General features: G+C 41.8%; 1 protein-coding gene across 1 annotated transcript in view; it reads left to right on the top strand.

Moving 5' to 3' along the window:
• LOC118380388 (netrin receptor DCC-like) overlaps positions 1–26,004 on the top strand; it is a 689,822-nt gene that overhangs the window by 345,444 nt on the left and 318,374 nt on the right. The window lies entirely within an intron of this gene.

The raw sequence follows: 26,004 nt of genomic DNA, 5'->3' as shown, positions 1-26,004 counted from the left end.
TTCCAACAGTCTGAAACAGAGTACTGTAATTATGTCAAGTCCATTTCCAACAGTCTGAAACGGAGTACTGTAATTATGTCAAGTCCATTTCCAACAGTCTGAAACGGAGTACTGTAATTATGTCAAGTCCATTTCCAACAGTCTGAAACGGAGTACTGTAATTATGTCAAGTCCATTTCCAACAGTCTGAAACAGAGTACTGTAATTATGTCAAGTCCATTTCCAACAGTCTGAAACAGAGTACTGTAATTATGTCAAGTCCATTTCCAACAGTCTGAAACAAGTACTGTAATTATGTCAAGTCCATTTCCAACAGTCTGAAACGGAGTACTGTAATTATGTCAAGTCCATTTCCAGCAGTCTGAAATGGAGTACTGTAATTATGTCAAGTCCATTTCCAACAGTCTGAAACGGAGTACTGTAATTATGTCAAGTCCATTTCCAACAGTCTGAAACGGAGTACTGTAATTATGTCAAGTCCATTTCCAACAGTCTGAAACGGAGTACTGTAATTATGTCAAGTCCATTTCCAGCAGTCTGAAACGGAGTACTGTAATTATGTCAAGTCCATTTCCAACAGTCTGAAACGGAGTACTGTAATTATGTCAAGTCCATTTCCAGCAGTCTGAAACGGAGTACTGTAATTATGTCAAGTCCATTTCCAACAGTCTGAAACAGAGTACTGTAATTATGTCAAGTCCATTTCCAACAGTCTGAAACGGAGTACTGTAATTATGTCAAGTCCATTTCCAACAGTCTGAAACAGAGTACTGTAATTATGTCAAGTCCATTTCCAGCAGTCTGAAACGGAGTACTGTAATTATGTCAAGTCCATTTCCAACAGTCTGAAACAGAGTACTGTAATTATGTCAAGTCCATTTCCAACAGTCTGTAACGGAGTACTGTAATTATGTCAAGTCCATTTCCAGCAGTCTGTAACGGAGTACTGTAATTATGTCAAGTCCATTTCCAGCAGTCTGAAACGGAGTACTGTAATTATGTCAAGTCCATTTCCAGCAGTCTGAAACGGAGTACTGTAATTATGTCAAGTCCATTTCCAACAGTCTGAAACGGAGTACTGTAATTATGTCAAGTCCATTTCCAACAGTCTGTAACAGAGTACTGTAATTATGTCAAGTCCATTTCCAGCAGTCTGAAACGGAGTACTGTAATTATGTCAAGTCCATTTCCAGCAGTCTGTAAGTCTGAAACGGAGTACTGTAATTATGTCAAGTCCATTTCCAGCAGTCTGAAACGGAGTACTGTAATTATGTCAAGTCCATTTCCAACAGTCTGAAACGGAGTACTGTAATTATGTCAAGTCCATTTCCAACAGTCTGAAACGGAGTACTGTAATTATGTCAAGTCCATTTCCAACAGTCTGTAACGGAGTACTGTAATTATGTCAAGTCCATTTCCATTTCCACAGTCTGAAACGGAGTACTGTAATTATGTCAAGTCCATTTCCAACAGTCTGAAACGGAGTACTGTAATTATGTCAAGTCCATTTCCAGCAGTCTGAAACGGAGTACTGTAATTATGTCAAGTCCATTTCCAACAGTCTGAAACAGAGTACTGTAATTATGTCAAGTCCATTTCCAACAGTCTGACAGTCTGACAGTACTGTAATTATGTCCATTTCTCTGAAACAGAGTACTGTAATTATGTCAAGTCCATTTCCAGCAGTCTGAAACGGAGTACTGTAATTATGTCAAGTCCATTTCCAACAGTCTGTCAAGTCCATTTCCAACAGTCTGAAACGGAGTACTGTAATTATGTCAAGTCCATTTCCAACAGTCTGAAACGGAGTACTGTAATTATGTCAAGTCCATTTCCAGCAGTCTGAAACGGAGTACTGTAATTATGTCAAGTCCATTTCCAGCAGTCTGAAACGGAGTACTGTAATTATGTCAAGTCCATTTCCAGCAGTCTGAAATTTCCAACAGTCTGAGTACTGTAATTATGTCAAGTCCATTTCCAAGTCAGTCTGTAATTATGTCAAGTCCATTTCCAACAGTACTGTAATTATGTCAAGTCCATTTCCAACAGTCTGTAACTGTAATTATGTCAAGTCCATTTCTGTAATTATGTCAAGTCCATTTCCAGCAGTCTGAAACGGAATACTGTAATTATGTCAAGTCCATTTCCAGCAGTCTGTAACGGAGTACTGTAATTATGTCAAGTCCATTTCCAGCAGTCTGAAACGGAGTACTGTAATTATGTCAAGTCCATTTCCAACAGTCTGAAACGGAGTACTGTAATTATGTCAAGTCCATTTCCAACAGTCTGAAACGGAGTACTGTAATTATGTCAAGTCCATTTCCAACAGTCTGAAACGGAGTACTGTAATTATGTCAAGTCCATTTCCAGCAGTCTGAAACGGAGTACTGTAATTATGTCAAGTCCATTTCCAGCAGTCTGTAACGGAGTACTGTAATTATGTCAAGTCCATTTCCAACAGTCTGAAACGGAGTACTGTAATTATGTCAAGTCCATTTCCAACAGTCTGAAACGGAGTACTGTAATTATGTCAAGTCCATTTCCAGCAGTCTGAAACGGAGTACTGTAATTATGTCAAGTCCATTTCCAGCAGTCTGAAACAGAGTACTGTAATTATGTCAAGTCCATTTCCAGTCAGTCTGTAATTATGTCAAGTCCATTTCCAGTACTGTAATTATGTCAAGTCCATTTCCAGCAGTCTGAAACGGAGTACTGTAATTATGTCAAGTCCATTTCCAACAGTCTGAAACGGAGTACTGTAATTATGTCAAGTCCATTTCCAACAGTCTGAAACGGAGTACTGTAATTATGTCAAGTCCATTTCCAGCAGTCTGAAACGGAGTACTGTAATTATGTCAAGTCCATTTCCAACAGTCTGAAACAGAGTACTGTAATTATGTCAAGTCCATTTCCAACAGTCTGAAACGGAGTACTGTAATTATGTCAAGTCCATTTCCAACAGTCTGAAACAGAGTACTGTAATTATGTCAAGTCCATTTCCAACAGTCTGAAACGGAGTACTGTAATTATGTCAAGTCCATTTCCAACAGTCTGAAACGGAGTACTGTAATTATGTCAAGTCCATTTCCAACAGTCTGAAACGGAGTACTGTAATTATGTCAAGTCCATTTCCAACAGTCTGTAACGGAGTACTGTAATTATGTCAAGTCCATTTCCAGCAGTCTGAAACGGAGTACTGTAATTATGTCAAGTCCATTTCCAGCAGTCTGAAACGGAGTACTGTAATTATGTCAAGTCCATTTCCAACAGTCTGTAACGGAGTACTGTAATTATGTCAAGTCCATTTCCAACAGTCTGAAACAGAGTACTGTAATTATGTCAAGTCCATTTCCAGCAGTCTGTAACGGAATACTGTAATTATGTCAAGTCCATTTCCACAGTCTGAAACGGAGTAGTCTGTAACGGAGTACTGTAATTATGTCAAGTCCATTTCCAGCAGTCTGAAACGGAGTACTGTAATTATGTCAAGTCCATTTCCAACAGTCTGAAACGGAGTACTGTAATTATGTCAAGTCCATTTCCAACAGTCTGAAACGGAGTACTGTAATTATGTCAAGTCCATTTCCAACAGTCTGAAACAGTACTGTAATTATGTCAAGTCCATTTCCAGCAGTCTGAAACGGAGTACTGTAATTATGTCAAGTCCATTTCCAGCAGTCTGAAACGGAGTACTGTAATTATGTCAAGTCCATTTCCAACAGTCTGAAACGGAGTACTGTAATTATGTCAAGTCCATTTCCAGCAGTCTGAAACGGAGTACTGTAATTATGTCAAGTCCATTTCCAGTCTGAAACGTCTGAAATTTCGGAGTACTGTAATTATGTCAAGTCCATTTCCAACAGTCTGAAACAGAGTACTGTAATTATGTCAAGTCCATTTCCAGCAGTCTGTAACGGAGTACTGTAATTATGTCAAGTCCATTTCCAGCAGTCTGAAACAGAGTACTGTAATTATGTCAAGTCCATTTCCAGCAGTCTGAAACGGAGTACTGTAATTATGTCAAGTCCATTTCCAACAGTCTGAAACAGAGTACTGTAATTATGTCAAGTCCATTTCCAGCAGTCTGTAACGGAGTACTGTAATTATGTCAAGTCCATTTCCAGCAGTCTGTAACGGAGTACTGTAATTATGTCAAGTCTATTTCCAGCAGTCTGAAACAGAGTACTGTAATTATGTCAAGTCCATTTCCAGCAGTCTGAAACAGAGTACTGTAATTATGTCAAGTCCATTTCCAACAGTCTGAAACGGAGTACTGTAATTATGTCAAGTCCATTTCCAACAGTCTGAAACGGAGTACTGTAATTATGTCAAGTCCATTTCCAACAGTCTGAAACGGAGTACTGTAATTATGTCAAGTCCATTTCCAGCAGTCTGAAACGGAGTACTGTAATTATGTCAAGTCCATTTCCAACAGTCTGAAACAGAGTACTGTAATTATGTCAAGTCCATTTCCAGCAGTCTGTAACGGAGTACTGTAATTATGTCAAGTCCATTTCCAACAGTCTGAAACAGAGTACTGTAATTATGTCAAGTCCATTTCCAACAGTCTGAAACGGAGTACTGTAATTATGTCAAGTCCATTTCCAACAGTCTGAAACGGAGTACTGTAATTATGTCAAGTCCATTTCCAGCAGTCTGAAACGGAGTACTGTAATTATGTCAAGTCCATTTCCAACAGTCTGAAACAGAGTACTGTAATTATGTCAAGTCCATTTCCAGCAGTCTGTAACGGAGTACTGTAATTATGTCAAGTCCATTTCCAGCAGTCTGTAACGGAGTACTGTAATTATGTCAAGTCCATTTCCAGCAGTCTGAAACAGAGTACTGTAATTATGTCAAGTCCATTTCCAACAGTCTGAAACAGAGTACTGTAATTATGTCAAGTCCATTTCCAACAGTCTGAAACAGAGTACTGTAATTATGTCAAGTCCATTTCCAACAGTCTGTAACGGAGTACTGTAATTATGTCAAGTCCATTTCCAACAGTCTGAAACGGAGTACTGTAATTATGTCAAGTCCATTTCCAACAGTCTGAAACGGAGTACTGTAATTATGTCAAGTCCATTTCCAACAGTCTGAAACGGAGTACTGTAATTATGTCAAGTCCATTTCCAACAGTCTGAAACGGAGTACTGTAATTATGTCAAGTCCATTTCCAACAGTCTGAAACGGAGTACTGTAATTATGTCAAGTCCATTTCCAACAGTCTGAAACGGAGTACTGTAATTATGTCAAGTCCATTTCCAACAGTCTGAAACAGAGTACTGTAATTATGTCAAGTCCATTTCCAACAGTCTGAAACAGAGTACTGTAATTATGTCAAGTCCATTTCCAACAGTCTGAAACAGAGTACTGTAATTATGTCAAGTCCATTTCCAACAGTCTGAAACGGAGTACTGTAATTATGTCAAGTCCATTTCCAACAGTCTGAAACGGAGTACTGTAATTATGTCAAGTCCATTTCCAACAGTCTGAAACGGAGTACTGTAATTATGTCAAGTCCATTTCCAGCAGTCTGAAACGGAGTACTGTAATTATGTCAAGTCCATTTCCAGCAGTCTATCCACATGCAGTACATCCCGCTCTGACTGTGAACGTCATGCGCACCACTAGGGCCTTATACTCTGCCTCTCAAAAGGCACCATATACCCTGTATTGACCAGGATTCTGGTAGACCGTGTAGGGAATAGGCCATTTGGGAGGCAGCCTTATAGGAGTGTTGTATTATCTCTACCACCCTAGAGAAACAGGAAGTGAAGAGAAGGCAGGAAGCACCTACAGTACATCTATTATAGCAGTAACATCTGTTATTGGGTCATGCTGTTATACACATGGGGGTGGAGTTTACACAATGACTACATGGACTGTGTGTGTGTGTGTGTGTGTGTGTGTGTGTGTGTGTGTGTGTGTGTGTGACCCCAGAAGTCTGCAACTTGTGTGCCTGTGACTCCTCAGCTGAGGAGCGACTGTGTGTGTGTGTGTGTGTGTGTGTGTCAGTCTGTGCGTGGTCCTGTCATCTGCGGACTGCTGGTGCAGTGCGTGCCTGAAATCATCTGCAGTGGACTAGTGCGTGTCCTGTGCGTGTGTGTGTGAAATCATCTGAACCAGGACTAGAGCTCCTCTCAGTGAAGGATAGTTAATGTGGCAGATGGCTGAACCTGGTGATTATTTGTGTTGTGAATGTAGTCTGGTTCTTCTCAAACAGGACAAGGAGAACAAAAGTCATTAGTGGCTTAATTTACTTTACTGTTCCTGAAATCATCTGCAGCAGGACTAGATACTGGTCCTGAAATCATCTGCAGCAGGACTAGATACTGGTCCTGAAATCATCTGCAGCAGGACTAGATACTGGTCCTGAAATCATCTGCAGCAGGACTAGATACTGGTCCTGAAATCATCTGCAGCAGGACTAGATACTGGTCCTGAAATCATCTGCAGCAGGACTAGATACTGGTCCTGAAATCATCTGCAGCAGGACTAGATACTGGCCCTGAAATCATCTGCAGCAGGACTAGGGTCCTGAAATCATCTGCAGCAGGACTAGATACTGGTCCTGAAATCATCTGCAGCAGGACTAGATACTGGTCCTGAAATCATCTGCAGCAGGACTAGATACTGGTCCTGAAATCATCTGCAGCAGGACTAGATACTGGTCCTGAAATCATCTGCAGCAGGACTAGATACTGGTCCTGAAATCATCTGCAGCAGGACTAGATACTGGTCCTGAAATCATCTGCAGCAGGACTAGATACTGGTCCTGAAATCATCTGCAGCAGGACTAGACTGGTCCTAAATCTGGTCCCTGAAATCATCTGCAGCAGGACTAGATACTGGTCCTGAAATCATCTGCAGCAGGACTAGATACTGGTCCCTGAAATCATCTGCAGCAGGACTAGATACTGGTCCTGAAATCATCTGCAGCAGGACTAGATACTGGTCCTGAAATCATCTGCAGCAGGACTAGATACTGGTCCTGAAATCATCTGCAGCAGGACTAGATACTGGTCCTGAAATCATCTGCAGCAGGACTAGATACTGGTCCTGAAATCATCTGCAGCAGGACTAGATACTGGTCCTGAAATCATCTGCAGCAGGACTAGATACTGGTCCTGAAATCATCTGCAGCAGGACTAGATACTGGTCCTGAAATCATCTGCAGCAGGACTAGATACTGGTCCTGAAATCATCTGCAGCAGGACTAGATACTGGTCCTGAAATCATCTGCAGCAGGACTAGATACTGGTCCTGAAATCATCTGCAGCAGGACTAGATACTGGTCCTGAAATCATCTGCAGCAGGGTCCTGAAATCATCTGCAGCAGGACTAGATACTGGTCCTGAAATCATCTGCAGCAGGACTAGATACTGGTCCTGAAATCATCTGCAGCAGGACTAGATACTGGTCCTGAAATCATCTGCAGCAGGACTAGATACTGGTCCTGAAATCATCTGCATCTGCAGGACTAGATACTGGTCCTGAAATCATCTGCAGCAGGACTAGATACTGGTCCTGAAATCATCTCTGCAGCAGGACTAGCTACTGGCCCTGAAATCATCTGCAGCAGGACTAGCTACTGGTCCTGAAATCATCTGCAGCAGGACTAGATACTGGTCCTGAAATCATCTGCAGCAGGACTAGATACTGGTCCTGAAATCATCTGCAGCAGGACTAGATACTGGTGAAATCATCTGCAGCAGGACTCTGGTCCTGAAATCATCTGCAGCAGGACTAGATACTGGTCCTGAAATCATCTGCAGCAGGACTAGATACTGGTCCTGAAATCATCTGCAGCAGGACTAGCTACTGGTCCTAGATACTGACAACACCTGTTCTCCACTCATTACCTGTATTAACTACACCTGTTTGAGTTCATTACCTGTATTAACTACACCTGTTTGAACTCATTACCTGTATTAACTACACCTGTTTGAACTCAATACCTGTATTGACAACACCTGTTTGAACTCATTACCTGTATTAACTACACCTGTTTGAACTCATTACCTGTATTAACTACACCTGTTTGAACTCATTACCTGTATTAACTACACCTGTTTGAACTCATTACCTGTATTAACTACACCTGTTTGAACTCATTACCTGTATTAACTACACCTGTTTGAACTCATTACCTGTATTAACTACACCTGTTTGAACTCATTACCTGTATTAACTACACCTGTTTGAACTCATTACCTGTATTGACAACACCTGTTCTCCACTCATTACCTGTATTAACTACACCTGTTTGAACTCATTACCTGTATTAACTACACCTGTTTGAACTCATTACCTGTATTGACAACACCTGTTCTCCACTCATTACCTGTATTAACTACACCTGTTTGAACTCATTACCTGTATTAACTACACCTGTTTGAACTCGTTACCTGTATTAACTACACCTGTTTGAACTCGTTACCTGTATTAACTACACCTGTTTGAACTCGTTACCTGTATTAACTACACCTGTTTGAACTCATTACCTGTATTAACTACACCTGTTTGAACTCATTACCTGTATTAACTACACCTGTTTGAACTCATTACCTGTATTGACAACACCTGTTTGAACTCATTACCTGTATTAACTACACCTGTTTGAACTCATTACCTGTATTAACTACACCTGTTTGAACTCATTACCTGTATTAACTACACCTGTTTGAACTCATTACCTGTATTAACTACACCTGTTTGAACTCGTTACCTGTATTAACTACAACTGTTTGAACTCATTACCTGTATTAACTACACCTGTTTGAACTCATTACCTGTATTAACTACACCTGTTTGAACTCATTACCTGTATTAACTACACCTGTTTGAACTCGTTACCTGTATTAACTACACCTGTTTGAACTCATTACCTGTATTAACTACACCTGTTTGAACTCATTACCTGTATTAACTACACCTGTTTGAACTCATTACCTGTATTAACTACAACTCATTACCTGTTTGAACTCATTACCTGTATTAACTACACCTGTTTGAACTCATTACCTGTATTACACCTGTTTGAACTCAATACCTGTATTAACAACACCTGTTTGAACTCATTACCTGTATTAACTACACCTGTTTGAACTCATTACCTGTATTAACTACACCTGTTTGAACTCATTACCTGTATTAACTACACCTGTTTGAACTCATTACCTGTATTAACTACACCTGTTTGAACTCATTACCTGTATTAACTACACCTGTTTGAACTCATTACCTGTATTAACTACATATGTTCTCCACTCATTACCTGTATTAACTACACCTGTTTGAACTCATTACCTGTATTAACTACACCTGTTTGAACTCGTTACCTGTATTAACTACACCTGTTTGAACTCATTACCTGTATTGACAACACCTGTTCTCCACTCATTACCTGTATTAACTACACCTGTTTGAACTCATTACCTGTATTAACTACACCTGTTTGAACTCATTACCTGTATTAACTACACCTGTTTGAACTCATTACCTGTATTAACTACACCTGTTTGAACTCATTACCTGTATTAACTACACCTGTTTGAACTCGTTACCTGTATTAACTACACCTGTTTGAACTCATTACCTGTATTAACTACACCTGTTTGAACTCATTACCTGTATTAACTACACCTGTTTGAACTCATTACCTGTATTAACTACACCTGTTTGAACTCATTACCTGTATTAACTACACCTGTTTGAACTCATTACCTGTATTAACTACACCTGTTTGAACTCGTTACCTGTATTAACTACACCTGTTTGAACTCATTACCTGTATTAACTACACCTGTTTGAACTCGTTACCTGTATTAACTACACCGTGGCCCCTTGTGGAGTCTTAGAATTTGTACAATACAATTTAGACCTACAGTATGATGCTAAGGTCAGCGATAACCATCATGGACCTGGGACCTCTGACAGCGATGACCACCTGGGACCTCTGACAGCGATGACCATCATGGACCTGGAACCTGGGACCTCTGACAGCGATGACCATCATGGACCTGGGACCTCTGACAGCGATGACCATCATGGACCTGGGACCTCTGACAGCGATGACCATCATGGACCTGGGACCTCTGACAGCTATGACCATCATGGACCTGGGATGACAGCATGACCATCATGGACCTGGGACCTCTGACAGCCATCATGGATGACCATCATGGACCTGGGACCTCTGACAGCGATGACCATCATGGACCTGGGACCTCTGATGACCATCATGGACCTGGGACCATCATGGACCTGGGACCTCTGCGATGACCATCATGGACCTGGGACCTCTGACAGCTATGACCATCATGGACCTGGAACCTGGGACCTCTGATAGCGATGACCATCATGGACCTGGAACCTGGGACCTCTGACATGACCATCATGGACCTGGAACCTGGGACCATCATGGGACCTGGGACCTCTGACAGCGATGACCATCATGGACCTGGAACCTCTGACAGCTATGACCATCATGGACCTGGAACCTGGGACCTCTGACATGACCATCATGGACCTGACCATCCATCATGGACCTGGGAACCATGGGGGACCTCTGACAGCGATGACCATCATGGACCTGGAACCTCTGACAGCTATGACCATCATGGACCTGGAACCTGGGACCTCTGACAGCGATGACCATCATGGACCTGGAACCTGGGACCTCTGATAGCGATGACCATCATGGACCTGGAACCTGGGACCTCTGACAGCGATGACCATCATGGACCTGAGACCTCTGACAGCGATGACCATCATGGACCTGGGACCTGACAGCTATGACCATCATGACCTGGGGACCTCTGATAGCGATGACCATCATGGAACCTGGGACCTCTGATGACCATCATGGACCTGGGACCTCTGACAGCGATGACCATCATGGACCTGGGACCTCTGATAGCGATGACCATCATGGACCTGACAGCGAACCATCATTGGGACCTCTGACAGCGATGACCATCATGGACCTGAGACCTCTGACAGCGATGACCATCATGGACCTGGGACCTCTGACAGCAGATGACCATCATGGACCTGGGACCTCTGACAGCGATGACCATCATGGACCTGGGACCTCTGACAGTGATGACCATCATGGACCTGGGACCTCTGACAGTGATGACCATCATTGACCTGGGACCTCTGACAGTGATGACCATCATTGACCTGGGACCTCTGACAGTGATGACCATCATGGACCTGGGACCTCTGACAGATGACCATCATTGACCTGGGATGACCATCATGGACCTGGGACCTCTGACAGCGATGACCATCATGGACCTGGGACCTCTGACAGCGATGACCATCATGGACCTGGGACCTCTGACAGGATAACCATCATGGACCTGGGACCTCTGACGATGACCATCATGGACCTGGGACCTCTGACAGCGATGACCATCATGGACCTGGGACCTCTGACAGCGATGACCATCATGGACCTGGGACCTCTGACAGCGATGACCATCATGGACCTGGGACCTCTGACAGCGATGACCATCATGGACCTGGGACCTCTGACAGCGATAACCATCATGGACCTGGGACCTCTGATGGATAACCATCATGGACCTGGGACCTCTGATAGCGATGACCATCATGGACCTGGGACCTCTGACAGCGATGACCATCATGGACCTGGGACCTCTGACAGCGATGACCATCATGGACCTGGGACCTCTGACAGCGATGACCATCATGGACCTGGGACCTCTGACAGCGATGACCATCATGGACCTGGGACCTCTGACAGCGATGACCATCATGGACCTGGGACCTCTGACAGCGATGACCATCATGGACCTGGGACCTCTGACAGCGATAACCATCATGGACCTGGGACCTCTGACAGCGATAACCATCATGGACCTGGGACCTCTGACAGCGATGACCATCATGGACCTGGGACCTCTGACAGCGATGACCATCATGGACCTGGGACCTCTGACAGCGATGACCATCATGGACCTGGGACCTCTGACAGCGATGACCATCATGGACCTGGGACCTCTGACAGCGATGACCATCATGGACCTGAGACCTCTGACAGCGATGACCATCATGGACCTGAGACCTCTGACAGCGATGATCATCATGGACCTGGAACCTGGGACCTCTGACAGCGATGACCATCATGGACCTGGGACCTCTGACAGCGATGACCATCATGGACCTGAGACCTCTGACAGCGATGACCATCATGGACCTGAGACCTCTGACAGCGATGACCATCATGGACCTGGGACCTCTGACAGCGATGACCATCATGGACCTGAGACCTCTGACAGCGATGACCATCATGGACCTGGGACCTCTGACAGCGATGACCATCATGGACCTGGAACCTGGGACCTCTGACAGCGATGACCATCATGGAGCTGGGACCTCTGACAGCGATGACCATCATGGAGCTGGGACCTCTGACAGCTATGACCATCATGGAGCATGCTGGTTTAGTGTTTTTACAATTTGACATTGACGTGAAAAATCTAATCAAGCCAAGAGATTAGCATTGGCTGTACAGTAGAGACTCATGCTGTCACTAACATGCATTTCGTAATATGTACACCGTGCCAGGCACTCTCATAGAGATCTTTATTATGGTTGTGTGGAGTGTTTTACCTCCCTAGATTTACATGGACCATGGATCCAGGTCGCAGTTACAAATGAGAACTTGTTCTCAGCTGGCCTCAGCTGGTTCAATAAAGGTGAATTCAATAAAAATATATTTTTTTAAAACAGACGGCTTAACCCAGACATTCTATTTCCGCAGCAGTAAGCAGCGTACCCATGTCCTCATTGTTCATCTCAACCGTAACACTTTGTGACGATCGTGGGCTTCCGAGTGACGCAGCGGTCTAAAGACACTGCATCTCAGTGCACAGAGGTGCCACTACAGTCCCTGGTTTGAATCCAGGCTGTTTCGCATTCGGCTGTGATTGAAAGTCCCGTAGGGCGGCGCACATTCGTCCCAGTGTCGTCCGAGGTTTGGCCCGGTGTAGGCCGTCGTTATAAATAAGATAATTTGTTCTTAACTGACTTGCCTGGTTTAACAAAACAAGTATAATATTTATAATGTATTCCACCAGGCAAGTCAGTTAAGAACAAATTCCTATTTTCAATGACGGCCTAGGAAGAGTGGGTTAACTGCCTGTTCAGGGGCAGAACGACAGATTTGTACCTTGTGAGCTCAGGGGTTTGAACTTGCAACCTTCCGGCTACTAGTCTAACGCTCTAACCACTAGGCTACCCAAAGGCCATGAGCTTATGTGTTGGGCCGTGTGTGAATGAATGCAGACCCATGGAACGTACAGAGAGTCCAAAATTGAATCCTATTCACAATGTAGTGCACTAATGTTGACAGGGCTCGACCAGAGATATAGGGATTAGGGCGCCATTTTAGAATCAGCCTTAGTGTCCATGATTAGGATAATGAATGTTTGTTATTTTCTATAATAATGACTTCATTGAGCCTCATTAAGTAGTTTTGTTAAGCAGCCCAATTAATTTAACAAAGACAATGTCAGTGGCTCAGGCTGAGTCCTTAACGACACACTTGTTCCCTTCAGACTGGGTCCCTAACAACACCCTTGTTCCCTTCAGACTGGGTCCCTAACAACACCCTTGTTCCCTTCAGACTGGGTTCCTAACAGCACCCTTGTTCCCTTCAGACTGGGTCCCTAACAACACCCTTGTTCCCTTCAGACTGGGTCCCTAACAACACCCTTGTTCCCTTCAGACTGGGTTCCTAACAGCACCCTTGTTCCCTTCAGACTAGATCCCTAACACCACTCTTGTTACCTTTATAGTGCACGACATTTGACCAGGGCTGATGTGAGGATTAGGGTGGCATTTGGGACATGGGTCATTATTGACAGGGTTCAGTCGCTCTATTACACACACACACACACACACACACGCACGCGCACGCACACGCGCACGCACACACACACACACACACACACACACACACACACACACACACACACACACACACACACACACACAGACATTATCTCTCTCTATTTCCTCCCTCTATCTCTCTCGCTCGCTGTCTCTCTCTCTCTTTCCTCTCCATCTCTCTCTCTCTCTCTCTGTCTCTCTCTGTCTCTCTCTCTCTCTCTGTATCTCTCTCTCTCTCTCTCTCTGTATCTCTCTCTCTCTGTGTCTCTCTCTCTCTGTATCTCTCTCTCTCTCTGTATCTCTCTCTCTCTCTCTCTCTGTATCTCTCTCTCTCTCTCTCTCTGTATCTCTCTCTCCTCTCTCTCCTCTCTCCTCTCTCTCCTCTCTCTGTATCTCTCTCTCTCTCTCTCTCTCTCTCTCTCTCTCTCTCTGTATCTCTCTCTCTCTCTCTCTCTGTATCTCTATCTCTCCTCTCTCTCCTCTCTCTGTATCTCTCTCCTCTCTCTGTATCTCTCTCTCTCTCTCTCTCCTCTCTCTCTCTCCTCTCTCTCTTTCCTCTCTCTTTTCTTTTCTTGAAAATACATTGTTCCTAGTTTGATTGTTAATGCTGTGAAGCATCTCGTTAGTCTGCAGACAGTAATTGTGGCTTAGCGTCGTAGCTTAGCCCCATCAAGCCCCTGATTAGCGGGGGGTCAATGGTGATTAATTACAAACCCACCAAATTATTTTCAGCGTGTAAGCAAACATTTAACGCGCTGCCAACACCCCTGCAGCTCACAGACCCAGCGAAGCCAAGCCTCATCCAATACAGATGACACCAGACCTCAATTGTTCAATTGTACTGGCATTACATCCTGATTTCCAAGGAAAGCTGACTCATTCAATGAGTGACCTATCAAATGGTAGATTTGACGACTGAGCCTATCATCTCACATTCTTAAAAAAAAAAAATCAAATCGACTTTATAAAGCGATTTTTATATCAGCCATTTTCAAAAGAATGCTTTACTGATGGTCAAAAAAAAAAAAAAAAAAACGATTAAATGCAGAGGCAGACAATTAATGATGGATTGTTTGCTCAGATCTGGAAATGATGGCATGAATTATGAGTTTTTAGATTAATTTATTGTGATCTAGTCAACAATAAAATCCTGTAAAATGTGTGTGAACTGTGGGTCTTTCAGAAGTCTGACTGAAACTAAGTCGCTGTTTACCGTGCAGCTAGGCTAACAGATGCTAACGATCAAGATTAACATTTTGTCTTATGAATGACCCATTTCTAAAATAAAAAATAAAAAAAGTCAATCCAACTAAACAAATCCTGTATTTCACTAAATAATCCTGTAATCCAGGATTTGTTTCAAGGATTCTGGAAAATGCGCAGTGGGTCATTTTGGACTCTTTAGAGATGTCTGTGTGTCTCTCATCCGTTTCCTCTTCTTCTCTTTCTCTTGAATATAGCAGAAATGAATCATTCAAGCCTGTTCCTAATTGGTGTTAGTGTCCAGAGGTCAGGTGCTCTGAGGTCAGTAGTGTCCAGAGGTCAGGTGCTCTGAGGTCAGTAATGTCCAGAGGTCAGGTGTTCTGAGGTCAGTAATGTCCAGAGGTCAGGTGCTCTGAGGTCAGTAGTGTCCAGAGGTCAGGTGCTCTGAGGTCAGTAGTGTCCAGAGGTCAGGTGCTCTGAGGTCAGTAGTGTCCAGAGGTCAGGTGCTCTGAGGTCAGTAATGTCCAGAGGTCAGGTGTTCTGAGGTCAGTAATGTCCAGAGGTCAGGTGTTCTGAGGTCAGTAATGTCCAGAGATCAGGTGCTCTGAGGTCAGTAATGTCCAGAGGTCAGGTGCTCTGAGGTCAGTAGTGTCCAGAGGTCAGGTGCTCTGAGGTCAGTAGTGTCCAGAGGTTAGGTGCTCTGAGGTCAGTAGTGTCCAGAGGTCAGGTGCTCTGAGGTCAGTAGTGTCCAGAGGTCAGGTGCTCTGAGGTCAGTAGTGGTAGTAACAGTGAAAGCCATCACAGCTTCACAGTCAGTAACGTGTCACATTGGTTTACCGATTATTATTAAATACATTTCCATATCTCAGTATAACCCAGTTTATTCAATAAGTTAATTTAGGTCGGTTGAATTTAAAATGGCAAGCTATTACCCAAAATAATGCACTACTTTTTGACCAGGGCGTATAGTGTCAAAAGTCATGCAGTAAATAAGGTGGGTGCCATGTCAGACATCAGGATTAGATGGGTACGGTTAAGACCGTGAAGGGTAAAAGTCAGCACCGTAATATCAACATAAACTCAGACTCAGGAAATGAAGCTTTTTGGAGCCATGGATTCAACAATACAGACAAGGTTGTTGTTAAACAATTAATTGGAAAACCTGCATTTTGTTTTTTATAAAGAGTGATGAAAACAGTGATGAAAACAAATGAGAAAAATACTGAGAAAGAAAAACATTTCAACACATTTCAAATTTAATTTAGATGACCTGGACACATCAACCAGCTGTCAGTGGGTGGGTGGAGCTGGTGCATGAAATCAGGCGCAGGGAATGAATGAGTGAGCAACATACTTTACTCAAAATAAAGTCACAAGGTAACAAATACACTTAACCAACAATAAACGCTAATCAATTACACCCGTCGAAAACCAGCCATAACGTACCGAATGAACATAGAAACATGGGGGGAAACAAGAGGGTTAAATAATGAACATGTACATTCGGGGAATGAAAACCAGGTGTGTAGAAAACAAAGACAAAACAAATGGAAAATGAAAAGTGGATCAGCGATGGCTCGAAGGTTGGTGACGTCGACCGCCGAACGCCGCCCGAGAGGGACCGGCCTCGGCGGAAGTCGTGACACCATCGATCCACGCTAAGCAAATTATTATTATTATTATTATTATTAATTAAGCAAAAAAAACTTTCAAGATCAACATAGTTAAACTCTTTCCTTAATTTTGGGTGGTCAGGTGACCAAATATTATTGTAGTTTGCTCTGGGTTTTTTTGGTAAATTCTTTCCAAAGTGTCAAGTAATTATCTTTTTTGTTTTCTCATGATTTGATTGGGTCTAATTGTGCTGCTGTCCTGGGGCTCTGTGGGGTGTGTTTGTGTTTGTGAACAGAGCCCCAGGACCAGCTTGCTTAGGGGACTCTTCTCCAGGTTCATCTCTCTGTAGGTGATGGCTTTGTTATGGAAGGTTTGGGAATCACTTCCTTTTAGGTGGTTGTAGAATTTAAGGGCTCTTTTCTGGATGTTGATAATTAGTGGGTATCGGCCTAATTCTGCTCTGCATGCATTATTTGGTGTTCTACGTTGTACATGAAGGATATTTTAGCAGAATTATGCGTGCAGAGTCTCAATTTGGTGTTTGTCTCATTTTGTGAAATCTTGGTTGGTGAGCGGACCCCAGACCTCACAACCATAAAGGGCAATTGGCTCTATGACTGATTCAAGTATTTTTAGCCAAATCCTAATTGGTATGTTGAAATTTATGTTCCTTTTGATGGCATAGAATGCCCTTCTTGCCTTGTCTCTCAGATCGTTCACAGCTTTGTGGAAGTTACCTGTGGCGCTGATGTTTAGGCCAAGGTATGTATAGTGTTTTGTGTGCTCTAGGGCAACAGTGTCTAGATGGAATTTGTATTTGTGGTCCTGGTGACTGGAACTTTTTTGGAACACCATTATTTTGGTCTTACTGAGATTTACTGTCAGGGCCCAGGTCTGACAGAATCTGTGCAGAAGATCTAGGTGCTGCTGCTGTAGGCCCTCCTTGGTTGGTGACAGAATCACCAGATCATCAGCAAACAGTAGACATTTGACTTCAGATTTTAGTAGGGTGAGGCCGGGTGCTGCAGACTGTTCTAGTGCCCTCGCCAGTTCGTGGGAAAAAATTTCAGTCTCTCGATGTGCAAAACTGATAGAGACATACCCCAAGCGACTTACAGCTGTAATCGGAGCAAAAGGTGGCGCTACAAAGTATTAACTTAAGGGGGCTGAATAATTTTGCACGCCCAATTTTTCAGTTTTGATTTGTTAAAACAGTTTGAAATATCCAATAAATTTTGTTCAACTTCATGATTGTGTCCCACTTGTTGTTGATTCTTCACAAAAAAATACAGTTTTATATCTTTATGTTTGAAGCCTGAAATGTGGCAAAAGGTCGCAAAGTTCAAGGGGGCCGAATACTTTCGCAAGGCACTGTATATGTTGAAGAAGCTGCACCCCTGTCTCACCCCACGACCCTGTGTGAAGAAATGTGTTTTTTGTCCGTTTTAACCACACACTTGTTGTTTGTTTACGTCTCTCTCTCTCTCTCTCTCTGTCTCTGTCTCTGTCTCTGTCTCTGTCTCTGTCTCTGTCTCTGTCTCTGTCTCTGTCTCTGTCTCTGCTCTGTCTCTGTCTCTCTCTCTCTTTCTCTCTGTGTCTCTGTCTTTCTCTCTGTCTCTGTCTCTGTCTCTGTCTCTGTCTCTCTCTCTCTGTCTCTCTCTCTCTGTCTCTGTCTCTGTCTCTCTCTCTCTCTCTCTCTCTCTCTCTCTCTCTCTCTCTCTCTCTCTCTCTCTCTCTCTCTCTCTCTCTCTCTCTCTCTCTCTCTCTCTCTCTCTCTCTCTCTCTCTCTCTCTCTCTCTCTCTCTCTCTCTCTCTCTCTCTCTCTCTCTCTCTCTCTCTCTCTCTCTCTCTCATACTCCTAATATGACATCTCTCAGAATAATTGATTTAGTGTGTTGCTGTCTCAATATGTCATTCATGTTCATTCTGAATAATTACTGGGGGACACAGAATTGAAATCAGGGTCTTTGTCATAAGACCCCCTAATTTGCATCGAGCACCACTGGGAAGGACGTAGAGAGGACGGAGAGAGGACGTCTGAAATGTCACCAGCGGTTAGCAGGCTGTCACCGTCCCACAGGACACACACACACACACACACAGACACATACACACATTCAAACACACATACATACAAACACAGGCGCGCAAACACACACAAACACACGAACACGAACACACACCAATGCACACACACACCATCCCACAGGACCCCCTCCACTATACGGAGGAGGGTTGTAATCATGTCCCACAGGACCCCCTCCACTATACGGAGGAGGGTTGTAATCATGTCCCACAGGACCCCCTCCACTATACGGAGGAGGGTTGTAATCATGTCCCACAGGACCCCCTCCACTATACGGAGGAGGGTTGTAATCATGTCCCACAGGACCCCCTCCACTATACGGAGGAGGGTTGTAATCATGTCCCACAGGACCCCCTCCACTATACGGAGGAGGGTTGTAATCATGTCCCACAGGACCCCCTCCACTATACGGAGGAGGGTTGTAATCATGTCCCACAGGACCCCCTCCACTATACGGAGGAGGGTTGTAATCATGTCCCACATGACCCCTCCACTATACGGAGGAGGGTTGTAATCATGTCCCAGGACCCCCTCCACTATACGGAGGAGGGTTGTAATCATGTCCCACAGGACCCCTCCACTATACGGAGGAGGGTTGTAATCATGTCCCACAGGACCCCCTCCACTATACGGAGGAGGGTTGTAATCATGTCCCACAGGACCCCCTCCACTATACGGAGGAGGGTTGTAATCATGTCCCAAAGGACCCCTCCACTATACGGAGGAGGGTTGTAATCATGTCCCGCAGGACCCCTCCACTATACGGAGGAGGGTTGTAATCATGTCCTGTGGACCCCCTCCACTATACGGAGGAGGGTTGTAATCATGTCCCACAGGACCCCCTCCACTATACGGAGGAGGGTTGTAATCATGTCCCACAGGACCCCCTCCACTATACGGAGGAGGGTTGTAATCATGTCCCACAGGACCCCCTCCACTATACGGAGGAGGGTTGTAATCATGTCCCACAGGACCCCCTCCACTATACGGAGGAGGGTTGTAATCATGTCTCACAGGACCCCCTGCACTATACGGAGGAGGGTTGTAATCATGTCCCACAGGACCCCCTCCACTATACGGAGGAGGGTTGTAATCATGTCCTCTCTCAGGACCCCTCCACTATACGGAGGAGGGTTGTAATCATGTCCCACAGGACCCCTCCACTATACGGAGGAGGGTTGTAATCATGTCCCATAGGACCCCCTCCACTATACGGAGGAGGGTTGTAATCATGTCCCATAGGACCCCCTCCACTGTACGGAGGAGGGTTGTAATCATGTCCCATAGGACCCCCTCCACTATACGGAGGAGGGTTGTAATCATGTCCCACAGGACCCCTCCACTATACGGAGGAGGGTTGTAATCATGTCCCATAGGACCCCTCCACTGTACGGAGGAGGGTTGTAATCATGTCCCGCAGGACCCCTCCACTATACGGAGGAGGGTTATAATCATGTCCCACAGGACCCCTCCACTATACGGAGGAGGGTTGTAATCATGTCCCACATGACCCCCTCCACTATACGGAGGAGGGTTGTAATCATGTCCCACAGGACCCCTCCACTATACGGAGGAGGGTTGTAATCATGTCCCACAGGACCCCCTCCACTATACGGAGGAGGGTTGTAATCATGTCCCACAGGACCCCTCCACTGTACGGAGGAGGGTTGTAATCATGTCCCACAGGACCCCTCCACTATACGGAGGAGGGTTGTAATCATGTCCCAGGACCCCTCCACTATACGGAGGAGGGTTGTAATCATGTCCCACAGGACCCCCTCCACTATACGGAGGAGGGTTGTAATCATGTCCCACAGGACCCCTCCACTATACGGAGGAGGGTTGTAATCATGTCCCACAGGACCCCCTCCACTATACGGAGGAGGGTTGTAATCATGTCCCGCAGGACCCCCTCCACTATACGGAGGAGGGTTGTAATCATGTCCCACAGGACCCCTCCACTATACGGAGGAGGGTTGTAAATGAACGTATCATGCCCCACCGCGGGGAAGGCTTCAGCAGGCGCACGGAGCACGCTCAGAAAGACACATGGTTATTCAAATGAGTGACGTGAGAGATTTCCATTTCAATGGGAGAGAAAAGTGATTTTTTACAGCCAGCCTGGTATGAATCCACACTGTTTACACAGAGAGGTTACAGACAGAGACACTGTTGGTTTCTGACAGAGACCCAGCAGCGTTGCAGTTCTTGACTCAAACCAGTGCGCCTGTCACCGACTACCATACCCCGTTCAAAAGCACTTAAATATTTTGTCTTGCACGTTCTACCTCTGAATGGTACACATACACAATCCATGTCTCAATTGTCTCAAGGCTTAAAAATCCTTCTTTTTAACCTTGTCTCCTCCCCTTCATCTACACTGATTGAAGTGGATTTAACAAGTGACATCAATAAGGGATCATAGCTTTCACCTGGTCAGTCAATGTCATGGAAATAGGAGGTGTTCCTAATGTTTTGTACACTCAGTATATACTGACATATAAAGATACATCATTGCCATATATATTACCGTATATATTACCGTATATCTTACCATATATATTACTGTATATATTACCATATATATTACCGTATATCTTACTGTATATATTACTGTATATATTACCATATATATTACCGTATATCTTACTGTATATATTACCGTATATATTACCGTATATATTACTGTATATATTACCATATATATTACCGTATATCTTACTGTATATATTACCGTATATATTACCGTATATATTACCGTATATATTACCGTATATCTTACCGTATATATTACTGTATATATTACCATATATATTACCGTATATCTTACTGTATATATTACTGTATATATTACCATATATATTACCGTATATCTTACTGTATATATTACCGTATATATTACCGTATATATTACTGTATATATTACCATATATATTACCGTATATCTTACTGTATATATTACCGTATATATTACCGTATATATTACCATATATATTACCATATATATTACCGTATATATTACCATATATATTACCATATATATTACTGTACATATTACCATATATATTACCATATATATTACCATATATATTACTGTTTATATTACCATATATATTACAGTATATATTACTGTATATATTACCGTATATCTTACTGTATATATTACCGTATATATTACCGTATATATTACCGTATATCTTACCGTATATCTTACCGTACATATTACCGTATATCTTACCGTATATATTACCGTATATATTACCGTATATATTACGTATATCTTACCGTATATATTACCGTATATGGTAGATATTAACTAAACTGACCATTAGTTAAGATATACGTAATATATACGGTAATATATTAACTAAACTGACCATTAGTTAAGATATACGTAATATATACGGTAAGATATACGGTAATATATACGTAATATATACGGTAATATATTAACTAAACTGACCATTAGTTAAGATATACGTAATATATACGGTAAGATATACGGTAATATATACGTAATATATACGGTAATATATTAACTAAACTGACCATTAGTTTCTGGTAGATATGAACTCAACTGACCATTACTTACTGATAGATATGAACTAAACTGACCATTAGTTACTGATAGATATGAACTAAACTGACCATTAGTTACTGATAGATATTAACTAAACTGACCATTAGTTACTGGTAGATATGAACTAAACTGACCATTAGTTACTGATAGATATGAACTAAACTGACCATTAGTTACTGATAGATATTAACTAAACTGACCATTAGTTACTGGTAGATATGAACTAAACTGACCATTAGTTACTGATAGATATGAACTAAACTGACCATTAGTTACTGATAGATATTAACTAAACTGACCATTAGTTTCTGGTAGATATGAACTAAACTGACCATTAGTTACTGGTAGATATTAACTCAACTGACCATTAGTTACTGATAGATATTAACTCAACTGACCATTAGTTACTGATAGATATTAACTAAACTGACCATTAGTTACTGGTAGATATGAACTAAACTGACCATTAGTTACTGGTAGATATTAACTCAACTGACCATTAGTTACTGATAGATATTAACTCAACTGACCATTAGTTACTGATAGATATTAACTAAACTGACCATTAGTTACTGGTAGATATGAACTAAACTGACCATTAGTTACTGATAGATATGAACTAAACTGACCATTAGTTACTGATAGATATTAACTAAACTGACCATTAGTTTCTGGTAGATATGAACTAAACTGACCATTAGTTACTGATAGATATTAACTAAACTGACCATTAGTTACTGATAGATATTAACTAAACTGACCATTAGTTACTGGTAGATATGAACTAAACTGACCATTAGTTACTGATAGATATGAACTAAACTGACCATTAGTTACTGATAGATATTAACTCAACTGACCATTAGTTACTGGTAGATATGAACTAAACTGACCATTAGTTACTGATAGATATGAACTAAACTGACCATTAGTTTCTGGTAGATATTAACTAAACTGACCATTAGTTTCTGATAGATATGAACTAAACTGACCATTAGTTACTGATAGATATTAACTAAACTGACCATTAGTTTCTGGTAGATATTAACTAAACTGACCATTAGTTACTGGTAGATATTAACTCAACTGACCATTAGTTACTGATAGATATTAACTCAACTGACCATTAGTTACTGATAGATATTAACTAAACTGACCATTAGTTACTGATAGATATTAACTAAACTGACCATTAGTTACTGATAGATATTAACTAAACTGACCATTAGTTACTGGTAGATATTAACTCAACTGACCATTAGTTACTGATAGATATTAACTCAACTGACCATTAGTTACTGATAGATATTAACTAAACTGACCATTAGTTACTGATAGATATTAACTAAACTGACCATTAGTTACTGATAGATATTAACTAAACTGACCATTAGTTACTGATAGATATTAACTAAACTGACCATTAGTTACTGATAGATATTAACTAAACTGACCATTACTTACTGATAGATATTAACTAAACTGACCATTACTTACTGATAGATATTAACTAAACTGACCATTAGTTTCTGGTAGATATTAACTAAACTGACCATTAGTTACTGATAGATATTAACTAAACTGACCATTAGTTACTGATAGATATTAACTAAACTGACCATTACTTACTGATAGATATGAACTAAACTGACCATTACTTACTGATAGATATTAACTAAACTGACCATTAGTTACTGATAGATATTAACTAAACTGACCATTAGTTACTGATAGATATTAACTAAACTGACCATTACTTACTGATAGATATTAACTAAACTGACCATTACTTACTGATAGATATTAACTAAACTGACCATTAGTTACTGATAGATATTAACTAAACTGACCATTAGTTACTGATAGATATTAACTAAACTGACCATTACTTACTGATAGATATTAACTAAACTGACCATTACTTACTGATAGATATTAACTAAACTGACCATTACTTACTGATAGATATTAACTAAACTGACCATTAGTTACTGATAGATATTAACTAAACTGACCATTACTTACTGATAGATATTAACTAAACTGACCATTAGTTTCTGGTAGATATTAACTAAACTGACCATTACTTACTGATAGATATTAACTAAACTGACCATTACTTACTGATAGATATTAACTAAACTGACCATTAGTTACTGATAGATATTAACTAAACTGACCATTACTTACTGATAGATATTAACTAAACTGACCATTAGTTACTGATAGATATTAACTAAACTGACCATTACTTACTGATAGATATTAACTAAACTGACCATTACTTACTGATAGATATTAACTAAACTGACCATTAGTTACTGATAGATATTAACTCAACTGACCATTAGTTACTGATAGATATGAACTCAACTGACCATTAGTTACTGATAGATATTAACTAAACTGACCATTAGTTAAGATATACGTAATATATACGGTAAGATATACGGTAATATATACGTAATATATACGGTAATATATTAACTAAACTGACCATTACTTACTGATAGATATACATAGATAACTATTATATAACTATTATAACCATCCCACTTGCAACTATAAAGCATTGAAATCTACACTGGAAACAATTTAGGTCTGTATATGGTAATATATACGGTAATATATACGGTAATATATACGGTAAGATATATGGTAATATATACGGTAATATATACGGTAAGATATATGGTAATATGTACGGTAATATATACGGTAAGATATACTGTAATATATACGTAATATATACGGTAATATATACGGTAATATATACGGTAAGATATACGGTAATATGTACGGTAATATATACGGTAAGATATACGGTAATATGTACGGTAATATATACGGTAAGATATACTGTAATATATACGGTAATATATACGGTAAGATATACTGTAATATATACGGTAATATATACGGTAATATATACGGTAAGTAATGGTCAGTTTAGTTCATATCTACCAGAAACTAATGGTCAGTTTAGTTAATATCTATCAGTAACTAATGGTCAGTTTAGTTAATATCTACCAGAAACTAATGGTCAGTTTAGTTAATATCTACCAGTAACTAATGGCCAGTTTAGTAAATATATGTGTAACTATCATTAACTAATGACCAGCCCCTGAACAAGGCAGTAAACCCACTGTTCCCCTGAACAAGGCAGTTAACCCACTGTTCCCCTGATGAACAAGGCAGTTGACCCACTGTTCCCCTGAATAAGGCAGTTAACCCACTGTTCCCCTGATGAACAAGGCAGTAAACCCACTGTTCCCCTGAACAAGGCAGTTGACCCACTGTTCCCTGATGAACAAGGCAGTTAACCCACTGTTCCCCTGAACAAGGCAGTTGACCCACTGTTCCCCTGAACAAGGCAGTTGACCCACTGTTCCCTGAACAAGGTAGTTAACCCACTGTTCCCTGAATAAGGCAGTTGACCCACTGTTCCCCTGATGAACAAGGCAGTTAACCCACTGTTCCCTGATGAACAAGGCAGTTAACCCACTGTTCCCCTGAACAAGGCAGTTAACCCACTGTTCCCTGAACAAGGCAGTTAAACCACTGTTCCCCTGAACAAGGCAGTTAACCCACT

This window comes from Oncorhynchus keta, chromosome 9 (assembly GCF_023373465.1).
Source record: "Oncorhynchus keta strain PuntledgeMale-10-30-2019 chromosome 9, Oket_V2, whole genome shotgun sequence".
Lineage (NCBI taxonomy): Eukaryota > Metazoa > Chordata > Actinopteri > Salmoniformes > Salmonidae > Oncorhynchus > Oncorhynchus keta.
The sequence above is the reverse complement of the archived record's forward strand: the minus strand, read 5'-3'. Positions and strand labels throughout refer to the sequence as shown.